This window comes from Bombina bombina, unplaced genomic scaffold (assembly GCF_027579735.1).
Source record: "Bombina bombina isolate aBomBom1 unplaced genomic scaffold, aBomBom1.pri scaffold_1392, whole genome shotgun sequence".
NCBI classification, from domain to species: domain Eukaryota; kingdom Metazoa; phylum Chordata; class Amphibia; order Anura; family Bombinatoridae; genus Bombina; species Bombina bombina.
The window spans coordinates 21,265-46,391 of record NW_026513037.1 but is presented as its reverse complement, the minus strand read 5'-3'; the positions used below and the strand labels follow the sequence as shown (position 1 = coordinate 46,391).

Here is a 25,127-nt window from a genome sequence, read left to right as displayed (position 1 = left end):
CACAGCAGTGAGGGAGAACAGAAACTGACAGAAAAAACTGATTTAAGCAACTGCCAAGTGGAAAAATAGTGCCCAAACATTTATTCACTCAGTACCTCAGCAAATGAAAACGATTTTACATTCCAGCAAAAACGTTAAACATAATCTCTAGTTATTAAACAGCTTTATGTCCTTCTTACAGTGTAATTCTAGTGAAGTACCATTCTCCCAGAATACTGAAGTGTAAAGTATACATACATGACATTATATCGGTATGGCAGGATTTTCTCATCAATTCCATTGTCAGAAAATAAAAACTGCTACATACCTCTATGCAGATTCATCTGCCCGCTGTCCCCTGATCTGAAGTTTACCTCACTCCTCAGATGGCCGAGAACAGCAATATGATCTTAACTACTCCGGCTAAAATCATAGCAAAACTCTGGTAGATTCTTCCTCAAACTCTGCCAGAGAGGTAATAACACACTCCGGTGCTATTTTAAAATAACAAACTTTTGATTGAAGATATAAAACTAAGTATAATCACCATAGTCCTCTCACACGACCTATCTAGTTGCTGGGTGCAAGAGAATGACTGGGAGTGACGTAGAGGGGAGGAGCTATATGCAGCTCTGCTGGGTGAATCCTCTTGCACTTCCTGTAGGGGAGCAGTTAATATCCCAGAAGTAATGATGACCCGTGGACTGATCACACTTAACAGAAGAAAGACATAACTTTTAAAATTGTCAGGAAAAAAAAATCTACTCTTTTGAAGTTCAGAAAAAGTGCTATTGCATTGTCTTGTTATCTTGCATTTGTGGATTATGCAAATCTACTGTGTTGACTGGTCCTTTAAAAGCACGTGGCCAGGACCAGGGGATGCAGAGAATGAAAGCATGTCAGGCTCAGAAATCTATTATTTACAAAGAATAATCAGGGGAAAGCGCGAACGCAGTCCCCTACTACCACAAATTATGCAGTCGAGTCTCCCACATTTGGGGAAATCGCAAGGGTCAACACAACAGGAGTGCAATGGATGAGCCTCACCCTGGGAGAACCACCTTCATGATCATGGTATCTCCCCTGCCAGGTAAGTATGAGTTGTAGCGTCAATCGAGCGGGTCGCTGCTCCAGCGCTACTTGCTTAACATAAGGGAGCTTCCGTTCCTCGGCGCTCCGCTGACCAGAGAGACAAATTTCATTCCAATGCCTCCTCCTGGCTAAATAGGCAAGCCCTCAAAATCTTTCACTATGAAAATAAAAAACTTTCATTAAACCGTGCATTCAAGAAGCAGCACTCCCAGGATACATTGCAGCAAACATATTTGCATGTGATGATGTCACAAAGGTAGCCTGCCAGTCTACTGTAAGTTCACAAGCATTTTCGCCCGTCTTAATTGCATGCAAAAGAACTGAGCCGAACAGACATTTTGCAGAGAATCACTGCCATTATAGCTGCACAACATCAGGTTGAGCACTCCGGTGGCACAGATGGCATTTAAGCAACTTAGCATTTGTTATCAAGCACTTTCCGAATAATACATTTTCTGCATCCCAGGCATCTGAACAGGGTGAAAGAGCGATCCTCATTCCAATAATATGGACATAATACAAGACTTAAAGGGAAACTCAATCAAAATTAAACTTTCATTATTCAGATAGAGCATGCCATTTTAAACAACTTTCCAATTTACTTCCATTAACAAAATGTGCACATTCTTTTTATATTTAAACTTTTTGAGTCACCAGCTCCTACTGAGCATGTGCAAGAATAAGTGTGTATGGCTGATGGCTGTCACATGAGACAAATTTCATTCCAATGCCTCCTCCTGGCTAAATAGGCAAGCCCTCAAAATCTTTCACTATGAAAATAAAAAACTTTCATTAAACCGTGCATTCAAGAAGCAGCACTCCCAGGATACATTGCAGCAAATATATTTGCATGTGATGATGTCACAAAGGTAGCCTGCCAGTCTGCTGTCAGTTCACATCACCTGTCTGATTGCATGCAAAAGAACTGAGCCGACCTGAGCACGTGGCCAGGACCACAGAGATGCAGAGACTGAAACGATATCAGGCTAAGAAAACAGAATTTATGTTTACCTGATAAATTTCTTTCTCCAACGGTGTGTCCGGTCCACGGCGTCATCCTTACTTGTGGGATATTCTCTTCCCCAACAGGAAATGGCAAAGAGCCCAGCAAAGCTGGTCACATGATCCCTCCTAGGCTCCGCCTACCCCAGTCATTCGACCGACGTTAAGGAGGAATATTTGCATAGGAGAAACCATATGGTACCGTGGTGACTGTAGTTAAAGAAAATAAATTATCAGACCTGATTAAAAAAACCAGGGCGGGCCGTGGACCGGACACACCGTTGGAGAAAGAAATTTATCAGGTAAACATAAATTCTGTTTTCTCCAACATAGGTGTGTCTGGTCCACGGCGTCATCCTTACTTGTGGGAACCAATACCAAAGCTTTAGGACACGGATGAAGGGAGGGAGCAAATCAGGTCACCTAAATGGAAGGCACCACGGCTTGCAAAACCTTTCTCCCAAAAATAGCCTCAGAAGAAGCAAAAGTATCAAACTTGTAAAATTTGGTAAAAGTGTGCAGTGAAGACCAAGTCGCTGCCCTACATATCTGATCAACAGAAGCCTCGTTCTGGAAGGCCCATGTGGAAGCCACAGCCCTAGTGGAATGAGCCGTGATTCTTTCGGGAGGCTGCCGTCCGGCAGTCTCGTAAGCCAATCTGATGATGCTCTTAATCCAAAAAGAGAGAGAGGTAGAAGTAGCTTTTTGACCTCTCCTTTTACCTGAATAAACAACAAACAAGGAAGATGTTTGTCTAAAATCCTTCGTAGCATCTAAATAGAATTTTAGAGCGCGAACAACATCCAAATTGTGCAACAAACGTTCCTTCTTTGAAACTGGTTTCGGACACAGAGAAGGTACGATAATCTCCTGGTTAATGTTTTTGTTAGAAACAACTTTTGGAAGAAAACCAGGTTTAGTACGTAAAACCACCTTATCTGCATGGAACACCAGATAAGGAGGGGAACACTGCAGAGCAGATAATTCTGAAACTCTTCTAGCAGAAGAAATTGCAACTAAAAACAAAACTTTCCAAGATAATAACTTAATATCAACGGAATGTAAGGGTTCAAACGGAACCCCCTGAAGAACTGAAAGAACTAAATTGAGACTCCAAGGAGGAGTCAAGGGTTTGTAAACAGGCTTAATTCTAACCAGAGCCTGAACAAAGGCTTGAACATCTGGCACAGCTGCCAGCTTTTTGTGAAGTAACACCGACAAGGCAGAAATCTGTCCCTTCAGGGAACTTGCCGATAATCCTTTTTCCAATCCTTCTTGAAGGAAGGATAGAATCCTAGGAATCTTAACCTTGTCCCAAGGGAATCCTTTAGATTCACACCAACAGATATATTTTTTCCAAATTTTGTGGTAAATCTTTCTAGTTACAGGCTTTCTGGCCTGAACAAGAGTATCGATAACAGAATCTGAGAAACCTCGCTTCGATAAAATCAAGCGTTCAATCTCCAGGCAGTCAGCTGGAGTGAAACCAGATTCGGATGTTCGAACGGACCCTGAACAAGAAGGTCTCGTCTCAAAGGTAGCTTCCAAGGTGGAGCCGATGACATATTCACCAGATCTGCATACCAAGTCCTGCGTGGCCACGCAGGAGCTATCAAGATCACCGACGCCCTCTCCTGATTGATCCTGGCTACCAGCCTGGGGATGAGAGGAAACGGCGGGAACACATAAGCTAGTTTGAAGGTCCAAGGTGCTACTAGTGCATCCACTAGAGCCGCCTTGGGATCCCTGGATCTGGACCCGTAACAGGGAACTTTGAAGTTCTGACGAGAGGCCATTAGATCCATGTCTGGAATGCCCCACAGCTGAGTGACTTGGGCAAAGATTTCCGGATGGAGTTCCCACTCCCCCGGATGCAATGTCTGACGACTCAGAAAATCCGCTTCCCAATTTTCCACTCCCGGGATGTGGATAGCAGACAGGTGGCAAGAGTGAGACTCCGCCCATAGAATAATCTTGGTCACTTCTTCCATCGCTAGGGAACTCCTTGTTCCCCCCTGATGGTTGATGTACGCAACAGTCGTCATGTTGTCTGATTGAAACCGTATGAACTTGGTCCTCGCTAGCTGAGGCCAAGCCTTGAGAGCATTGAATATCGCTCTCAGTTCCAGAATATTTATCGGTAGAAGAGATTCTTCCCGAGACCAAAGACCCTGAGCTTTCAGGGATCCCCAGACCGCACCCCAGCCCATCAGACTGGCGTCGGTCGTGACAATGACCCACTCTGGTCTGCGGAATGTCATCCCTTGTGACAGGTTGTCCAGGGACAGCCACCAACGGAGTGAGTCTCTGGTCCTCTGATTTACTTGTATCTTTGGAGACAAGTCTGTATAGTCCCCATTCCACTGACTGAGCATGCACAGTTGTAATGGTCTTAGATGAATGCGCGCAAAAGGAACTATGTCCATTGCCGCTACCATCAACCCGATCACTTCCATGCACTGAGCTACGGAAGGAAGAGGAACGGAATGAAGTATCCGACAAGAGTCCAGAAGTTTTGTTTTTCTGGCCTCTGTTAGAAAAATCCTCATTTCTGAGGAGTCTATAATTGTTCCCAAGAAGGGAACCCTTGTTGACGGGGATAGAGAACTCTTTTCCACGTTCACTTTCCAGCCGTGAGATCTGAGAAAGGCCAGGACGATGTCCGTGTGAGCCTTTGCTCGAGGGAGGGACGACGCTTGAATCAGAATGTCGTCCAGGTAGGGTACTACTGCAATGCCCCTTGGTCTTAGCACCGCTAGAAGGGACCCTAGTACCTTTGTGAAAATCCTTGGAGCAGTGGCTAATCCGAAAGGAAGCGCCACAAACTGGTAATGTTTGTCCAGGAATGCAAACCTTAGGAACCGATGATGTTCCTTGTGGATAGGAATATGTAGATACGCATCCTTTAAATCCACCGTGGTCATGAATTGACCTTCCTGGATGGAAGGAAGGATAGTTCGAATGGTTTCCATCTTGAACGATGGGACCTTGAGAAATTTGTTTAAGATCTTGAGATCTAAGATTGGTCTGAACGTTCCCTCTTTTTTGGGAACTATGAACAGATTGGAGTAGAACCCCATCCCTTGTTCTCTTAATGGAACAGGATGAATCACTCCCATTTTTAACAGGTCTTCTACACAATGTAAGAACGCCTGTCTTTTTATGTGGTCTGAAGACAACTGAGACCTGTGGAACCTCCCCCTTGGGGGAAGTCCCTTGAATTCCAGAAGATAACCCTGGGAGACTATTTCTAGCGCCCAAGGATCCAGAACATCTCTTGCCCAAGCCTGAGCGAAGAGAGAGAGTCTGCCCCCCACCAGATCCGGTCCCGGATCGGGGGCCAATATTTCATGCTGTCTTGGTAGCAGTGGCAGGTTTCTTGGCCTGCTTTCCCTTGTTCCAGCCTTGCATTGGTCTCCAAGCTGGCTTGGCCTGAGAAGTATTACCCTCTTGCTTAGAGGACGTAGCACTTTGGGCTGGTCCGTTTTTACGAAAGGGACGAAAATTAGGTCTATTTTTTGCCTTGAAAGGCCGATCCTGAGGAAGGGCGTGGCCCTTACCCCCAGTGATATCAGAGATAATCTCTTTCAAGTCGGGACCAAACAGCGTTTTCCCCTTGAAAGGAATGTTTAGTAGCTTGTTCTTGGAAGACGCATCAGCCGACCAAGATTTCAACCAAAGCGCTCTGCGCGCCACAATAGCAAACCCAGAATTCTTAGCCGCTAACCTAGCCAATTGCAAAGTGGCGTCTAGAGTGAAAGCATTAGCCAATTTGAGAGCATTGATTCTGTCCATAATCTCCTCATAAGGAGGAGAATCACTATCGAGCACCTTTATCAGTTCATCAAACCAGAAATATGCGGCTGTAGTGACAGGGACAATGCATGAAATGGGTTGTAGAAGGTAACCCTGCTGAACAAACATCTTTTTGAGCAAACCTTCTAATTTTTTATCCATAGGATCTTTGAAAGCACAACTATCCTCTATGGGTATCGTGGTGCGTTTGTTTAAAGTAGAAACCGCTCCCTCGACCTTGGGGACTGACTGCCATAAGTCCTTTCTGGGGTCGACCATAGGAAACAATTTTTTAAATATGGGGGGAGGGACGAAAGGAATACCGGGCCTTTCCCATTCTTTATTAACAATGTCCGCCACCCGCTTGGGTATAGGAAAAGCTTCTGGGAGCCCCGGCACCTCTAGGAACTTGTCCATTTTACATAGTTTCTCTGGGATGACCAAATTTTCACAATCATCCAGAGTGGATAATACCTCCTTAAGCAAAATGCGGAGATGTTCCAACTTAAATTTAAATGTAATCACATCAGATTCAGCCTGCTGAGAAATGTTCCCTAAATCAGTAATTTCTCCCTCAGACAAAACCTCCCTGGCTCCCTCAGATTGGGTTAGGGGCCCTTCAGAGATATTAATATCAGCGTCGTCATGCTCTTCAGTAACTAAAACAGAGCAGCCACGCTTACGCTGACAAGGGTTCATTTTGGCTAAAATGTTTTTGACAGAATTATCCATTACAGCCGTTAATTGTTGCATAGTAAGGAGTATTGGCGCGCTAGATGTACTAGGGGCCTCCTGAGTGGGCAAGACTCGTGTAGACGAAGGAGGGAATGATGCAGTACCATGCTTACTCCCCTCACTTGAGGAATCATCTTGGGCATCATTGTCATTATCACATAAATCACATTTATTTAAATGAATAGGAATTCTGGCTTCCCCACATTCAGAACACAGTCTATCTGGTAGTTCAGACATGTTAAACAGGCATAAACTTGATAAGAAAGTACAAAAAACGTTTTTAAAATAAAACCGTTACTGTCACTTTAAATTTTAAACTGAACACACTTTATTACTGCAATTGCGAAAAAACATGAAGGAATTGTTCAAAATTCACCAAATTTTCACCACAGTGTCATAAAGCCTTAAAAATATTGCACACCAAATTTGGAAGCTTTAACCCTTAAAATAACGGAACCGGAGCCGTTTTAAGCTTTAACCCCTTTACAGTCCCTGGTATCTGCTTTGCTGAGACCCAACCAAACCCAAAGGGGAATACGATACCAAATGACGCCTTCAGAAGTCTTTTCTAAGTATCAGAGCTCCTCTCACATGCGACTGCATGCCATGCCTCTCAAAAACAAGTGCGCCACACCGGCGCGAAAATGAGACTCTGCTTATGCTTTGGGAAAGCCCCTAAGAAATAAGGTGTCTAATACAGTGCCTGCCGATATTATTATATCAAAATACCCAGATAAAATGATTCCTCAAGGCTAAATATGTGTTAATAATGAATCGATTTAGCCCAAAAAAGTCTACAGTCTAAATAAGCCCTTGTGAAGCCCTTATTTACGATCGTAATAAACATGGCTTACCGGATCCCATAGGGAAAATGACAGCTTCCAGCATTACATCGTCTTGTTAGAATGTGTCATACCTCAAGCAGCAAGAGACTGCACACTGTTCCCCCAACTGAAGTTAATTGCTCTCAACAGTCCTGTGTGGAACAGCCATGGATTTTAGTTACGGTTGCTAAAATCATTTTCCTCATACAAACAGAACTCTTCATCTCTTTTCTGTTTCTGAGTAAATAGTACGTACCAGCACTATTTGAAAATAACAAACTCTTGATTGAATAATGAAAAACTACAGTTAAACACTAAAAAACTCTAAGCCATCTCCGTGGAGATGTTGCCTGTACAACGGCAAAGAGAATGACTGGGGTAGGCGGAGCCTAGGAGGGATCATGTGACCAGCTTTGCTGGGCTCTTTGCCATTTCCTGTTGGGGAAGAGAATATCCCACAAGTAAGGATGACGCCGTGGACCGGACACACCTATGTTGGAGAAATCTATCATTTACTATGAATAATCAGGGGAAAGCGCGAACGCAGTCCCCCACTACCACAAATTATGCAGTCAAGTTCCCGCATTTGGGGAAATCGCAGGGGTCAACCCAACCGGAGTGCAATGGATGAGCCTCACCCTGGGAGAACCACCTTCATGATCATGGTATCTCCCCTGCCAGGTAAGTATGAGTTGTAGCGTCAATCGAGCGGGTCGCTGCTCCAGCGCTACTTGCTTAACATAAGGGAGCTTCCGTTCCTCGGCGCTCCGCTGACCAGAGAGACAAATTTCATTCCAATGCCTCCTCCTGGCTAAATAGGCAAGCCCTCAAAATCTTTCACTATGAAAATAAAAAACTTTCATTAAACCGTGCATTCAAGAAGCAGCACTCCCAGGATACATTGCAGCAAACATATTTGCATGTGATGATGTCACAAATGCAACCTGCCAGTCTGCTGTCAGTTCACAAGCATTTTCACCTGTCTGATTGCATGCAAAAGAACTGAGCCGACCTGAGCACGTGGCCAGGACCACAGAGATGCAGAGACTGAAACGATATCAGGCTAAGAAATCTATCATTTACTATGAATAATCAGGGGAAAGCGCGAACGCAGTCCCCCACTACCACAAATTATGCAGTCGAGTCTCCCACATTTGGGGAAATCGCAAGGGTCAACACAACCGGAGTGCAATGGATGAGCCTCACCCTGGGAGAACCACCTTCATGATCATGGTATCTCCCCTGCCAGGTAAGTATGAGTTGTAGCGTCAATCGAGCGGGTCGCTGCTCCAGCGCTACTTGCTTAACATAAGGGAGCTTCCGTTCCTCGCCGTTCCGCTGACCAGAGAGACAAATTTCATTCCAATGCCTCCTCCTGGCTAAATAGGCAAGCCCTCAAAATCTTTCACTATGAAAATAAAAAACTTTCATTAAACCGTGCATTCAAGAAGCAGCACTCCCAGGATACATTGCAGCAAACATATTTGCATGTGATGATGTCACAAAGGTAGCCTGCCAGTCTACTGTTAGTTCACAAGCATTTTCACCCGTCTTAATTGCATGCAAAAGAACTGAGCCGAACAGACATTTTGCAGAGTATCACTGCCATTATAGCTGCACAACATCAGGTTGAGCACTCCGGTGGCACAGATGGCATTTAAGCAACTTAGCATTTGTTATCAAGCACTTTCCGAATAATACATTTTCTGCATCCCAGGCATCTGAACAGGGTGAAAGAGCGATCCTCATTCCAATAATATGGACATAATACAAGACTTAAAGGGAAACTCAATCAAAATTAAACTTTCATTATTCAGATAGAGCATGCCATTTTAAACAACTTTCCAATTTACTTCCATTAACAAAATGTGCACATTCTTTTTATATTTAAACTTTTTGAGTCACCAGCTCCTACTGAGCATGTGCAAGAATAAGTGTGTATGGCTGATGGCTGTCACATGGTACATGTATGCATTTGTGAATGGCTGATGGCTGTCACATGGTACATGTATGCATTTGTGAATGGCTGATGGCTGTCACATGGTACAGGGGGAGTGGAAAAAGACATAACTTTTAAAATTGTCAGAAAAAAAAATCTACTCTTTTGAAGTTCAGAATAAGTGCTATTGCATTGTCTTGTTATCTTGCATTTGTGGATTATGCAAATCTACTGTGTTGACTGGTCCTTTAAAAGCACGTGGCCAGGTTTGCAGAGAATGAAAGCATGTCAGGCTAAGAAATCTATTATTTACAAAGAATAATCAGGGGAAAGCGCGAACGCAGTCCCCCACTACCACAAATTATGCAGTCGAGTCTCCCACATTTGGGGAAATCGCAAGGGTCAACACAACCGGAGTGCAATGGATGAGTCTCACCCTGGGAGAACCACTTTTTTTTTTTTTTTTTTAGAAAAATATATTTATTTATAATTCAGACATTTACAATACGAAGTCAAAAAACAATAATCTTGTCACTTACAATTATAACAAAAAAAAATGTGTCAAAAAAACAAATATTAGTACAAGAAAATCAAAAATACAATTCTTACATTATTTTTGCATAATATAAGTTATATATACCCCTGGCTTTCTGTAATATCTCTTTACTAGAGAAATAAACATTATCATTATTAAGTTTCATTCTAGCTTGTAACATAGCATCCTTTATACAAGCTGTAATTTGCCAGAAAAGCAACCACTGGGATTTGGGCAATTGCTGATCATTTAACCCAAACAAAATCATCCTATAGGAGAAATGGTTAACCCCCACTGTTTGCAACCACTGCACACTGGCTCTCCACACCCTCTGAGCAAAATAACATTCCCAAAGAGTGTGAAAAGAAGTCTCTTCCTTATTGCAATTGGGCCTAACACATTTATCATTACGACCTATATTCTTCTGGTACAAAAGCTTCCTTAAGGGCAAAACGTTGTAAATTGATTTCCACAGTAAATCCTTATGGCTATTCCTTAAAACTGAGTGGTTAACAATTTTCCATAAAGTTGTTAAATCTTCTACTTCAAGATTCACTGGTTTAACCATAACAAAATTACTGAATTTATGCTCAATACTTTTCCTTTGTAAACTATCAAAAGGCAAAGAATAAATATCACTTTTAGTAACCCAAACTTTGAATTTTGAAAACCACCAAGGCAACGTTTCTGCATGAGGCCTAGTGTTATCATATTTCAACTGCCATCTTCTGGAAATAAAAAAACCTAACCACAGATGAACAAAATAGGAATCCTTACAATTGTTATTATTATACATTTTAAGGGTAAATTCTAGAAAAATTGCAGCAAAGTTACTTTCCAGATCAGGGGCATTTTTCCCTCCCAAACGATAAGGATGGCACAAAGTGGTTCTTTTTACATATTCAAGATTGCTGCCCCAAATAAAACGGAACATGACCCTTTAAATACTCAATAAACATAAGCGAGTTATAGGAAAACTCTAGCTAAATACAATAAAACACTCATTAGCTCACACTTTACTAATAAAATCTTGCCTGTAAAGATAAGCTGACGAGATCTCCATCTATCTAATTTCCTAAAAGCCAAACCAGCTCTTTCATTCCAATTTTTAGATACCATATTATTACCAAAGTGAAACCCTAAAATCTTCATTGTGTCCTCCTTAACCTTAAGACCATACCCAGAAATATGTTCTTTCCAATTAATATACATTACTTCACTCTTGTCTGGATTAATTTTAGACGCTGCTGCAAGAGAAAACAAATTAGTATTATAGAAAACTTTGGCAATAGAAAAATTAGAACGGCAAAAAATTGATATATCATCCATATACAGACTCAGTTTAATCTGCTCCATGTTGTTACCCGGAGCAGGTACCCCTTTGATGTCTAAGTCTGATCTAATTAAATTGGCTAAACAGCCAATAGAATGCGAGCTCAATCTGATTGGCTGATCGGATCAGCCAATCGGATTGAACTTGATTCTGATTGGCTGATTCCATCAGCCAATCAGAATATTCCTACCTTAATTCCGATTGGCTGATAGAATCCTATCAGCCAATCGGAATTCGAGGGACGCCATCTTGGATGACGTCATTTAAAGGAACCGTCATTCGTCGTTCAGTCGTCGGCCAGGATGGATGTTCCGCGGTGGAGGTCTTCAGGATGCTGCCGCTTCGCTCCGGATGGATGCCGCTTGGATGAAGACTTCAATCGGATGGAAGACCTCTTCTGGCCCGCTTGGATGAAGACTTCAGCCAGATCATGGACCTCTTCAGCCCCCCGCTTGGGCTTGGATCAGGACATCGGAGGAGCTCTTCTGGACCGATCGGTGAACCTGGTATGGTGAAGACAAGGTAGGATGATCTTCAGGGGCTTAGTGTTAGGTTTATTTAAGGGGGGTTTGGGTTAGATTAGGGGTATGTGGGTGGTGGGTTGTAATGTTGGGGGGGGGGGTATTGTATGTTTTTTTTTTACAGGCAAAAGAGCTGAATTTCTTGGGGCATGCCCCGCAAAGGGCCCTGTTCAGGGCTGGTAAGGTAAAAGAGCTTTGAACTTTAGTAATTTAGAATAGGGTAGGGCATTTTTTTATTTTGGGAGGCTTTGTTATTTTATTAGGGGGCTTAGAGTAGGTGTAATTAGTTTAAAATTGTTGTAATATTTTTCTTATGTTTGTAAATATTTTTTTATTTTTTGTAACTTAGTTCTTTTTTATTTTTTGTACATAAGCTAGTTTATTTAATTGTATTTATTTGTAACAATTGTATTTAATTAATTTATTGATAGTGTAGTGTTAGGTTAATTGTAGGTAATTGTAGGTAGTTCATTTAATTAATTTATTGATAGTCTAGTGTTAGGTTTATTTGTAACTTAGGTTAGGATTTCTTTTACAGGTAAATTTGTAATTATTTTAACTATTTTAGCTATTAAATAGTTCTTAACTATTTAATAGCTATTGTACCTGGTTAAAATAAATACAAAGTTACCTGTAAAATAAATATAAATCCTAAAATAGCTATAATATAATTATAATTTATATTGTAGCTATATTAGGATTTATTTTACAGGTAAGTATTTAGCTTTAAATAGGAATAATTTATTTAATAAGAGTTAATTAATTTCGTTAGATTTAAATTATATTTAACTTAGGGGGGTGTTAGTATTAGGGTTAGACTTAGCTTTAGGGGTTAATACATTTATTAGAATAGCGGCGAGATTCGGTCGGCAGATTAGGGGTTAATAATTGAAGTTAGGTGTCGGCGATGTTAGGGAGGGCAGATTAGGGGTTAATACTATTTATGATAGGGTTAGTGAGGCGGATTAGGGGTTAATAACTTTATTATAGTAGCGCTCAGGTCCGGTCGGCAGATTAGGGGTTAATAAGTGTAGGCAGGTGGATGCGACGTTGTGGGGGGCAGATTAGGGGTTAATAAATATAATATAGGGGTCGGCGGTGTTAGGGGCAGCAGATTAGGGGTACATAAGGATAACGTAGGTGGAGGCGCTTTGCGGTCGGCAGATTAGGGGTTAAAAAAAATTTTTGAGTGTCGGCGATGTGGGGGGACCTCGGTTTAGGGGTACATAGGTAGTTTATGGGTGTTAGTGTACTTTAGAGTACAGTAGTTAAGAGCTTTATAAACCGGCGTTAGCCCAGAAAGCTCTTAACTACTGACTTTTTTCTGCGGCTGGAGTTTTGTCGTTAGATGTGTAACGCTCACTTCAGAAACGACTCTAAATACCGGAGTTAGAAAGATCCCATTGAAAAGATAGGATACGCAATTTACGTAAGGGGATCTGCGGTATGGAAAAGTCGCGGCTGGAAAGTGAGCGTTAGACCCTATTTTGAGTGACTCCAAATACCGGCGGTAGCCTAAAACCAGCGTTAGGAGCCTCTAACGCTGGTTTTCACGGCTAACGCCAAACTCTAAATCTAGGCCTAAGTGATTTAGAGGAATTGTGTCTCTAGTCCATAAGAGTGTGCTAATAGTGTAAATAACCTATATTTAGGATTTTTAGTGAAAACAATTATGTGTGATTGATAGTGTAAATTTCCTATGTGAAGAATTTTTAGTGAAAATATTTGTGTAAATGCTAAGTAGCTGACTTCTTAATTAGAATATGTAAAAAACTGTAAACAACAATAATAAATGACTTTAGATAGTGAAATTAAATCAACATAAAATTTATTTAAAAAATATTGCTAAAAAGTTATCCTCATGCTTGGTAATTACCACTAGATGTCAAAATTTTTCTGGGACGTCTCCCAGATGTAATGTGAATATTCAAATGAAAATATAGAGACCCTATATGTGCAAAACTGCTGCATAAAAAATTATTAAACACAGGATCAAATTTAAAAAAAGTCCATTTTAAAATCTCAAGAAAGGACTCCAAATGTCTATTCGTATTTTATATTGAGGATTGATAAGCTCAAAGCAGATTTTTATAATTTGCTGCTTATAATTTACTGAGTACCGCTCTTAGTGCTATGCATGCGGCAAGAGAAGCAAAGAAGTAACTATGCATGCCCGAAAGCAAGGCCAAGATCTAGCTGTTGCAAACACTCTTGCTTGGAGCTTTTTCAGTGTGTGATCCAAAACAGTTAAACGATCATATACCGCTCTTAGTGCTGTGCACGCGGTAAATCAAACGACTTATTATAACCTTCAAAGAGGTAAGGATTACTCTACGTTCACCTTTCCAATCTAGAGTGTCCCAGTTCGTATCAGTTTAGTTTTACTTACAGTTCTTACTGTTATGGGAGACCGCACTACTCTGGCCGCTTACTGCTTCTCCATGCTGTTCTCTTACTCCGTTGTCTGTCCTCGGCGTCTGACGTCACACTCCTTCGTGGGAGGTCGTCTTTCAATGGCAGTGAGATCGCTGTTACATGTACTGTCACTTTGTATTCCTTGGTTGAGAATTACAACTGCACTTAGTGCTTATGCACGCAGTTGATAGTGAAGATCTTTTGCAATTCCCCAAATGGTTGGTGGGATGGAAATGTAAAGAAATGATAACCCGGGTTATTTTAATAATCTATATATCAGATATGATTTGAATGTAAGTTCATGGATAAAAAAAGGTCACACAGCTTGACGCGTTTCGCTCTTCTCAGAGCTTTATCAAGATGCTGGTGACTAGTAGCTTCTCTCTTTTTAAATGTCCTGCTTGATCCTTATTGGTTGTTTCTTGATTGTGTGTAAAGGTGGATTATTTGATCTTTCCATGGTTACTTCATTGTTGTTCCTGGTGTTTCCTCATAAAGGAGTAGTTTAACTTAGTTGTTTTATAATTCTTTGTGTACTTAACAGGTAATTTGGATCCACATTAATTATAAAGAATCAGAAATTCAATATTTCCATTTTTTCTTTAATTTGGAATTTTCTTTTTTTATTTAGGATTTATTTCTTTAAGGTGGTATTGATGTGTATCACTGTATAATCGTTACTTATGTATCATTGTACTGTTCTATGATATTTCCTATTATAGGAAACATAGTTTTATTATGTAGCTGTAATGCTACATATTGTCTTCTCTTAAAAAGCCTTACAAGATACTTATTGGTTATCATTGTTAATATATACAAAAACTTAGTCAGACTTGTGTGTGATTAGTGACTGGATGAAATTAAATTACCTTCTTTTGTTAGTGTGATTAATGGTTATATTCTTAGTTCCAATAGTTATTTTTAAGTTCCCATAATTAATATATCCTTGTTGTTAGTATATTACCTCCAGTTATTTATGCCCCAATCTATAAGTTAACTTAAAATTATAGACAACAATTTCTACTTATACGTTTCATACTTTAATATGTATGTAACAATGTCTAAAATTATGTGTATATAGAAAAGGTTTATTTCATACTATATATGAGATATGTTTATTGATTTTCTATTTAGAATTTTATAACTCAAAGAGGAATGGGGACAGATCTAGTTCAGAATTTAAACCTAATGGGGAAAGGGTATTATATTGATATATCAACTCAGCTTCTTTTATCAACAACTTTTTCTCCATATTCCCTCCTCTCCAGTGTCTTTGTACTTTTTTTATACCCCAATATGTCAGGTCTTTGTTGTTCCCTTTGTGTACATTCTTAAAATGTTTGTAAAGGTAAGTGTTGTCCATTCCATTTTTTATATTGTTCAGATGCTCCCTAATTCGATCTTTTAACATTCTTTTGGTTTCCCCAAAGTAAAATAAATTGCACGAACACTTTAGGATATATATTACATTTTTTGTTGTGCATCTAATAATCTCTTTTATTTGAAAAATTTCTTCTGAATTATTTATTTTTAAATTAGTTATTTTTTTACTGTGATTGCAGGCCTTACATGAGTAACATGGGAAGAAACCTCTTATACTTTTACCCATTAGATCTTTCTGTATTTTTTGGCCTATCCTTGGTTGTTTAAGATCACTGGGGGCCAGAATTGATTTTAAATTACTCGCTTTTTTGAAGATAAATTTTTGGTTTTCTGAAATTTTATCTCCCAAGATTTCATCTTCCCTTATTATATACCAATATTTTGTAATGATTTTTTTGATGATATTATGGTCTGCATGGTACTCTGTTATAAATGGTATTTTGATTTTTTCTGTATTTTTGGGTAATTTTTCTTTATATGTGAGTAAACCATCCCTATTTGTATTTTTAGCTTTATTCAGTGCCTTTTTTGTGGTTTCAGATTTATACCCTCTGGCTAGAAATTTGTTTTCTAACTTTTCTGCCTGTTCTTCAAAGTCAAAAGGTCTTGAGCAATTCTTTTTTATGCGGAGAAATTGACCTAATGGGATATTCTGTTTCCATATATCTAAATGGCAACTTTTTGAATGTTTGCATCAGTTTTTTTAAAATGAGTTTTTGTCTCTATTTTGTTTTCTATGACCATAATTTTTTATGCAGCAGTTTTGCACATATAGGGTCTCTATATGTTCATTTGAATATTCACATTACATCTGGGAGACGTCCCAGAGAAATTTTGACATCTAGTGGTAATTACCAAGCATGAGGATAACTTTTTAGCAATATTTTTTAAATAAATTTTATGTTGATTTAATTTCACTATCTAAAGTAATTTATTATTGTTGTTTACAGTTTTTTACATATTCTAATTAAGAAGTCAGCTACATTTACACAAATATTTTCACTAAAAATTCTTCACATAGGAAATTTACACTATCAATCACACATAATTGTTTTCACTAAAAATCCTAAATATAGGATATTTACACTATTAGCGCACTCTTATGGACTAGAGACACAATTCCTCTAAATCACTTAGGCCTAGATTTAGAGTTCGGCGGTAGCCGTGAAAACCAGCGTTAGAGGCTCCTAACGCTGGTTTTAGGCTACCGCCGGTATTTGGAGTCAGTGATTAAAGGGTCTAACGCTCACTTTTCAGCCGCAACTTTTCCATACCGCAGATCCCCTTACGTCAATTGCGTATCCTATCTTTTCAATGGGATCTTTCTAACGCTGGTATTTAGAGTCGTTTCTGAAGTGAGCGTTAGAGCTCTAACGACAAAACTTAAGCCGCAGGAAAATAGCAGGAGTTAAGAGCTTTCTGGGCTAACGCCGGTTCATAAAGCTCTTAACTACTGTACCCTAAAGTACACTAACACCCATAAACTACCTATGTACCCCTAAACCGAGGTCCCCCCACATCGCCGCCACTCGATTAAAATTTTTTAACCCCTAATCTGCCGACCGCCAACTACGTTATACTTATGTACCCCTAATCTGCTGCCCCTAACCCCGCCGACCCCTGTATTATATTTATTAACCCCTAATCTGCCCCCCTCAACGTCGCCGACACCTGCCTACACTAATTAACCCCTAATCTGCCGACCGCAAAGCGCCGCCACCTACGTTATCCTTATGTACCCCTAATCTGCTGCCCCTAACACCGCTGACCCCTATATTATATTTATTAACCCCTAATCTGCCCCCCTCAACGTCGCCGACACCTGCCTACACTTATTAACCCCTAATCTGCCGAGCGGACCGCACCGCTACTATAATAAATGTATTAACCCCTAACCCGCCTCACTAACCCTATCATAAATAGTATTAACCCCTAATCTGCCCTCCCTAACATCGCCGACACCTACCTTCAATTATTAACCCCTAATCTGACGACCGGAGCTCATCGCTACTATAATAAATGGATTAACCCCTAAAGCTAAGTCTAACCCTAACACTAACACCCCCCTAACTTAAATATAATTTAAATCTAACGAAATTAATTAACTCTTATTAAATAAATTATTCCTATTTAAAGCTAAATACTTACCTGTAAAATACATCCTAATATAGCTACAATATAAATTATAATTATATTGTAGCTATTTTAGGATTAATATTTATTTTACAGGCAACTTTGTAATTATTTTAACCAGGTACAATAGCTATTAAATAGTTAAGAACTATTTAATAGTTACCTAGTTAAAATAATAACAAATTTACCTGTAAAATAAATCCTAACCTAAGTTATAATTAAACCTAACACTACCCTATCAATAAATTAATTAAATAAACTACCTACAATTACCTACAATTAACCTAACACTACACTATCAATAAATAAATTAAATACAATTGCTACAAATAACTACAATTACATAAACTAACTAAAGTACAAAAAATAAAAAAGAACTAAGTTACAAAAAATAAAAAAATATTTACCAACATTAGAAAAATATTACAACTATTTTAAACTAATTACACCTACTCTAAGCCCCCTAATAAAATAACAAAGACCCCCAAAATAAAAAATTCCCTAACCTATTCTAAATTAATAAATGTAAAAGCTCTTTTACCTTACCAGCCCTGAACAGGGCCCTTTGCGGGGCATGCCCCAAGAAAATCAGCTCTTTTGCCTGTAAAAAAAAACATACAATACCCCCCCAACATTACAACCCACCACCCACATACCCCTAATCTAACCCAAACCCCCCTTAAATAAACCTAACACTAAGCCCCTGAAGATCTTCCTACCTTGTCTTCACCATCCAGGTATCACCGATCCGTCCTGGCATCCGGTGCTGAAGAGGTCCAGAAGAGGCTCCAAAGTCTTCCTCCTATCCGGCAAGAAGAGGACATCCGGACCGGCAAACATCTTCTCCAAGCGGCATCTTCGATCTTCTTCCATCCGGTGCGGAGCGGGTCCATCTTGAAGCTTCCGTTGTCTCCCGACGAATGACGGTTCCTTTAAGGGACGTCATCCAAGATGGCATCCCTCGAATTCCGATTGGCTGATAGGATTCTATCAGCCAATCGGAATTAAGGTAGGAATATTCTGATTGGCTGATGGAATCAGCCAATCAGAATCAAGTTCAATCCGATTGGCTGATCCAATCAGCCAATCAGATTGAGCTCGCATTCTATTGGCTGTTCCGATCATTGTTTCAATGTACCCCTGAGTCTGTTTGACACCCTGTCTATGATCTTACAATAAAGATATCATTTTTTACTTGCACAAACCCTGCGGCTGCAATTTGTCCCACTAAAAGGTAACCTTTATTGTTTTTCTGCATGTCTGATCTGGGTGTGTAACCATTTTGATTACCTGCTGGATGCGGTTAAAAATTACTTTTGTCAGGATTTTATAGTCAGTGTTCAGTAAAGTTATTGGCCTCCAATTTTTTAACTGGTGTTTACAACCCTTGTTTTTGTAGATTAGTACAATCTGGCCCTCATACATTGTTTTTGTTAACAATCCTCTTTCCCGCGCTTCCCGATATATATCTTTTAAATCTTCTTTTAATAGTTCCCAAAAGACAGAATAGAATTCTATTGATAGTCCGTCAGTACCCGGGCTTTTCTTACAGTGCAGCTGTCCAATAGCTAATTCCATTTCTTTAATTGAATTAGGTTCTTCTAGATTCTGTTGTTGTTCTTTGTCTAACTCATTTTGGATCGCTGCACAAAAGTCCTCTATATCTGTGTCTGATGTGTATTGAGGCTTGTATAAGTTCTCATAGTACAGTCTAGTTACCTCAAGCATCTCACTTGTGTCCTCTACCAGAATCCCATCTGAACTTTCCATTTTTGTGAACAGTGTTTTCTTTTTCCCAACTCTCTCAAAAAAGAAACTTGTACATTTTTCATCTTCCTCCAGGGTCTTGATCCTACTTTGAAAAATGATCTTTTTTGCCTTTTCCTTCTCCAGTGTTGCCACTTTTAATTTATATTCCTCAATTTCCTTGCCCACATCCCAGCCAGCTTGTTGTAGGTTATATAAACCTTGAAGTTTGCGAAGCTTTCACTGGCTTTTTTTTGCACTGCTTGTTATCCATTTACATTGCTGAGTGAAAAAGATTTTCGTTCTCTTTTTTATTTCTTCCCACCACTCACTTTTACTGCTGAAGTCATCCTGAAGTGTCTTCCATTTTTCATATTGTTTTCTGTATTTTTCCTGTATTTGGGGGTTGAGTAACACAGTGTTATTTATTTTCCCTATGCCTTTTTTTTACTGTCAGTGGCACTTTGATTACAGCATGCAGTTTCCTGTGATCTGTGAACCATGCTAATTTCAAGTCTGATTTCTCTACATTTATCTTCTTTGAAACAAGTATATAGTCAATCCGTGACTTTCTGCTCCCTGTATTATTGCTCCAAGTGTACCCTTCTGCATCTGGGTGTATCTTTCTAAAAGCATCTGTTAGAGACAGGTCTTTCATTAGTTTCATGAGAGTAGTAGAGCTTTTGTCCAATGTTTTATTGTCCTGTGTATCACTTTGTCATATATGCAGTTTAGATCTCCTGCCCCAATTACATTGGTTCTTCCTGCAACAAATAGTCTCAAAGGCGTGAACTTCTGGGGCTGCATATACATTTATCATGTGGATTTTACTTCCCCTGTATTCTACAGATACTCCCATAAGTCGCCCTGGTATAATCTCATCTATGCCTTTAATAGCGAACTCATTATTTTTAAAGAGTATCCCAATATCTGCTGTTCATATATATATATATATATATATATATATATTTATATATATATTTATATACACACACACACAATGTGCACATGCTCCGTATGGAAATAAGCTGTAGGAGTCTCTTAAAACTGTATACTCTATGTGACTAATGAAAGTTTAAAAGGGACATGATTTTTTTTTTCATGATTCATTTAGAGCATATGATTTTAAACAGCTTCCAATTTACTTCTATTATCAAATTTGCTTTACTCTCTTCATATCCTTTGTTGAAAGGAGCAGCAATGTATTACTACAAGATAGCTGAACAAATCGGGTGAGCCAATCACAAGGGGCATATATGTGCAGCCACCAATCAGCAGCTAGCTCCCGGATGTACTTTGCTGCTCCTAAGTCTACTAGGTATGTTTTAAACAAAGTTTATCAATAGAACAAAGCAAATTAGATAATATAAGTAAATTGGAAAATTGTTTAAAGTTGCTCTATCTGAATCATAAAATAAATATTTGAAGTTTCCTGCCCCTTTAAATTTGACTTTAGTGCACCTTTAAGAAAGAGCTGAAGTAAAGATTGTCACTGCTTTTCCATGTTATAGTGAAAATTTAAACTTAGTCATGAAACTTAAAGGGACACTGAACCCAAATGTTTCTTTCGTGATTCAGATAGAGCATGCAATTTTAATTAACTTTCTAATTCACTCCTATTATCAATTTTTCTTTGTTCTCTTGCTATATTTATTTGAAAAAGAAGGCATCTAAGCTTTTTTCTTGGTTTAGTACTCTGGACAGCACTTTTTTATTGGTGGATGAATTTATTCAACAATCAGCAAGGACAACCCAGGTTGTTCACCAAAAATGGGCCGGCATCTAAACTTACATTCTTGCATTTCAAATAAAGATACCAAGACAATAAAGAAATTTGATAATATGAGTAAATTAGAAAGTTGCTTAAAATGTAATGCTCTATCTAAATCACAAAAGAAAAAATTTGGGTTCAGTGTCCCTTTAAGTTTTTTCTCCACTAAACTTCCCTCATTTGTTATTAAACAAGTAATACATAAAAATACCATAAACCATTTGCAGCCCAACAGTAAAGGCTACTCTATCCCAAAATGTTCTATACATAAACAACACACACAAATAAGGGCACAACTTGTACTACAAGACATTTTCATTCTTTAGTCATTTCTCTATGAGCATTAAAGAAACATGAAACATTTTGAGATTGAAATACAAAATTCTATGGTTTCAGTTTCAAAAAATGTTACTAACATAATGAAAGTGGCAAGCCTTGTCTACTCCAGTAAGACTTCTGGATTGGCTACAGAAATAAGGAAAATGGCGTGAGGGGGTCTGGCCACTTAAGAAAAAAACAATTGCAGCAAACAATGTATTAATCTGTTTAGAAAGTCTTGCCATTTCAAGTTGTTTATGGTTCTTTAACAGATAACTATATTAAAAAAATAGTGCCGGGGGCGTGTCCGTGCAGCGTACTGGATAGGACGCACACTCTGAAAGCTCCAGCATAATCTTTGATAATCCGCCGATTATTAACCCTCAGCAGCAATAACTTTACATCTTACTCTGGTGTCACAGTCCTGCTAATTGTGACCCTATTTTTTATTTTCTCAGCTGTTGCAGGACACTGGGGCCTCAGATCGGAACATTAAGGCCTAAGGCGGCGGCCTGCTACTAGGTATCCACCTCCCCCCCGGGAAGAGCCGGGTTATCAGTGCTGTCAGGATAACTGACTTACTGAATCTCTTCAACATCTCTCACTAAGAAGCCCTTGAGATAATCTACGGCTCTAGACTGCCAAACTGAATTAAGATTATTGCAGCAAGGATCAGAAAACTTTACTCAGCGCAACAAACATGGCGGAAGAGAGCTGCTTGGTGCTACCTGACGAACTTTTTACAAAATTTGACATCCTCATGCACAAGCTAATTGAGAACGCACCGTATGATTACTTGCTGCAGCGTTTAAATTTGGAGAATAACACCACAGCACACACGATAAACTCACTGGAAGTACAGCCCTGTGATGAACATACGGGCTTCGACTGCAAGCCCATATTAAAGGAGCCGCACGGTTCACCGTGTAATCAACCACTTGTCAATATGCACGGAGGCCCGCATAGCACAGAGCCGCATCTGTGATCTCAAAAGAAATCGATACAGGCAGTGAGGAAAAATACGGAGCTGTCAGAAAAGCCTATACTAGCCCAGGCAGAGCCTGGCGTGATGAGCGCAGAACAAGGGACATGTATACTGGGAGATAATCGGGCAAATCAGCAGAAAATATCGGCACAAGCTGTCTCAATGCAGAGGAGTGTGGGGGCCCACCTGAAAACGCAACACCAAAAGCCGGAAAAGCCACTTACATACAAACATAACTGTGAGGAATCCTACAGATATGGAGTTACACTGTCTATAGCACAAGTCATCCCACGGAAAGACATTCCATACCTTCAAAATGAGGGTCATATGCCGAAGACAGGTTGAGGGGTAATGTGAAGCAGCCCTTCTCAGACGGAAAAAAGAGGATTATTACTATGCATAATGTAAATTATCAAGCATAATGTGAATATTCGTTGTATATTACAATTATGTTGTTACCATGCTTTTTTATACTGTCCTCAATAAAAAACATTTAAAAAAAAAAAAAATAGTGCCTGGGGTAAGAATTGGAACATAGGGTTTAGATAATCTGTCTCTTGCTCTATTTGAATGCTTAAAGGGACACTCAAGTCAAAATAAACTTTTAGGATTGAGAAACAGCAGCAGTTTTAAAACACTTTCCAATTAAATTCCATTATCACGGGGGCGGAGCGCAGCCGTGCAGGAACATGGCCGCACTTTGACACAGCTCCGTTACACATTCCCACTCACTGGCTCTAATATGGTGATCTAAGGGGCAGATGAGGGTCTAAATAACGAATATATCACCTCTAACCGAAGGGCACATAGTCTGAGTTGTTGCCGCACCCTAGACATACCTTAAGGAGAAGAGAGACTCTTCCGCACTACAGGCCTACTCCGGCGATTACCCGCCTGGTGATCTCAGGCCGGGGGACCCCGCGACCTACCTGTCTGAGTGGATCTGCCGCATCGAGGTGCACGGAGTAACGGAGATAGGCCCGGGGCAGAACAATCGAGCGGATCCCCGCGAACAGTCGCACGCCCGCACGTCACCCACGTGGCGCCTCTCCTAACCGACTAACGGCAGCCTGCGCTCATTCATCCGGCAGCGATCGTCCTCACCGGTCCCATCAGCACACAGGTACAAAGTCGTATAAGGCCTCTAACACCACACCAGTATAGCTACGCCTTCAGGACCCGGGCCCATAGTTCGAATCACGGCAATTAGGGGGAATGATCCTTTAGGCCTGTACACCAACCCATTGCCACATATAAACACAGGCCAAGTTAGTGGTCGCGGAAGGTCCCGGATTGCCCTGTAATCGTCCCGCACAGACGTTCCATCACCTGACAGCCCAAATCCCAATACATGCCACAGAAAGTAAATGGATAGCCCACTACACTAATGGTGTCTAGGCAGAAGCTGAAAGCAGACAAAAAGGCCTCCATCCCCGCCACTGCTACTATGTCCTCATTCTTCCACAAACAAGAAATTGAAGCACCTGATACTGTTAAGGAACTCCTGATGGCTGATACACCCATATTACAAGATCAGGACCCTGCTTCACACTCACAGCAGCTCAATCTGATACAGCAGACTATCTCACAGCTCCCCTCAAAATCTGACCTTGCAGATCTAAAATCTTTCATTAAAACGGAGATGTCTTCCTTAAAAAAGAACATTGGAGAACTTGGGGCTAGAATAGAATGTCTGGAAGAGGGTCAAGACACCTTAGATACCATGATGTCCAACGCTAACCACCAATTGATCAGACAGGACCTCACGTTGCAAGCACTCCAACTTAAAGTAGAAGACCTCGACAACAGAGGTCGCAGAAGCAATCTGAGGATAAGAGGAGTCCCTGAAGAAGCAACTCAGGACTGCCTTGTGTCTTACCTGCTACAATTGTTTGAATACATTGCCCCAGCCCTTAAACTTACTGAAACATCAATGGAACGCGCACATAGAGCGCTGAGACCAGTTCCAAAACCACCTAATCCTCCTAGGGACATTATTGTTAAATTTGCTCATTACTTAGAGAAGGAGGAGATTTGGAGACAAGTACGCCTGCAGAAGGAGATCAAGTTCCAGACTTATAGTATTCAAATATTCCAGGATATTAGCCCGGCAACAATTGAAAGAAGAAGAGGAATACGATATATTACCCAAGTTCTACAAGAAAGGCGAGTGAAATATAGATGGGGGTTCCCATTCAGCCTCATAGTCCAGCATGATGGAAAAACACACATCTACAAAGATACCGAAGACTTGGATGCTTTCTCAAAAGGTCTTAACATCCAATTCCCTCAACCAAACCCTAAAGACTCAGATCCACCCTCCACAAGCAGCCAAGCAGACCCCAAGCCGCAAAGACCACAGTGGTCCCAAGCCAACAAAAAGAAAAAACTGGACCCACTACCATCCTAGGCCCCCTTCATCAGCCGCGCCCGTGGGCGCCTGACTGCTATGCAGAAATGCGAGCACAGAAGTCACAGAATCTTTCTCTCAGGACATGATAAGTATAATATGGCACAGTTGTACGCTCTGGTGGGGGGTTGGGACCTGGGATAGATGCTGGACTGGCTTTAAATGTTGCTCACTCGTTTTGTAACTGCTATGTTTTTTATTGCTCTTAAAA

At 40.2% G+C, this 25,127-nt stretch overlaps 3 non-coding genes and 1 pseudogene across 3 annotated transcripts; all 4 read right to left on the bottom strand.

The window, feature by feature from the left end:
- Positions 1-913: 913 nt before the first annotated feature.
- On the bottom strand, positions 914-1,077 carry LOC128644673 (U1 spliceosomal RNA). The gene has a single exon (XR_008400034.1). It is a non-coding gene; the product is annotated as a U1 spliceosomal RNA (small nuclear RNA).
- A 6,876-nt stretch (positions 1,078-7,953) lies between these two features.
- Positions 7,954-8,116, bottom strand: LOC128644680 (U1 spliceosomal RNA). Its single transcript, XR_008400040.1, has one exon. It is a non-coding gene; the product is annotated as a U1 spliceosomal RNA (small nuclear RNA).
- Positions 8,117-8,520: 404 nt separating this feature from the next.
- On the bottom strand, positions 8,521-8,684 carry LOC128644667 (U1 spliceosomal RNA). The gene has a single exon (XR_008400028.1). It is a non-coding gene; the product is annotated as a U1 spliceosomal RNA (small nuclear RNA).
- Positions 8,685-9,689: 1,005 nt separating this feature from the next.
- Positions 9,690-9,827, bottom strand: LOC128644676 (uncharacterized; annotated as a pseudogene).
- Between the last annotated feature and the right edge of the window lie 15,300 nt (positions 9,828-25,127).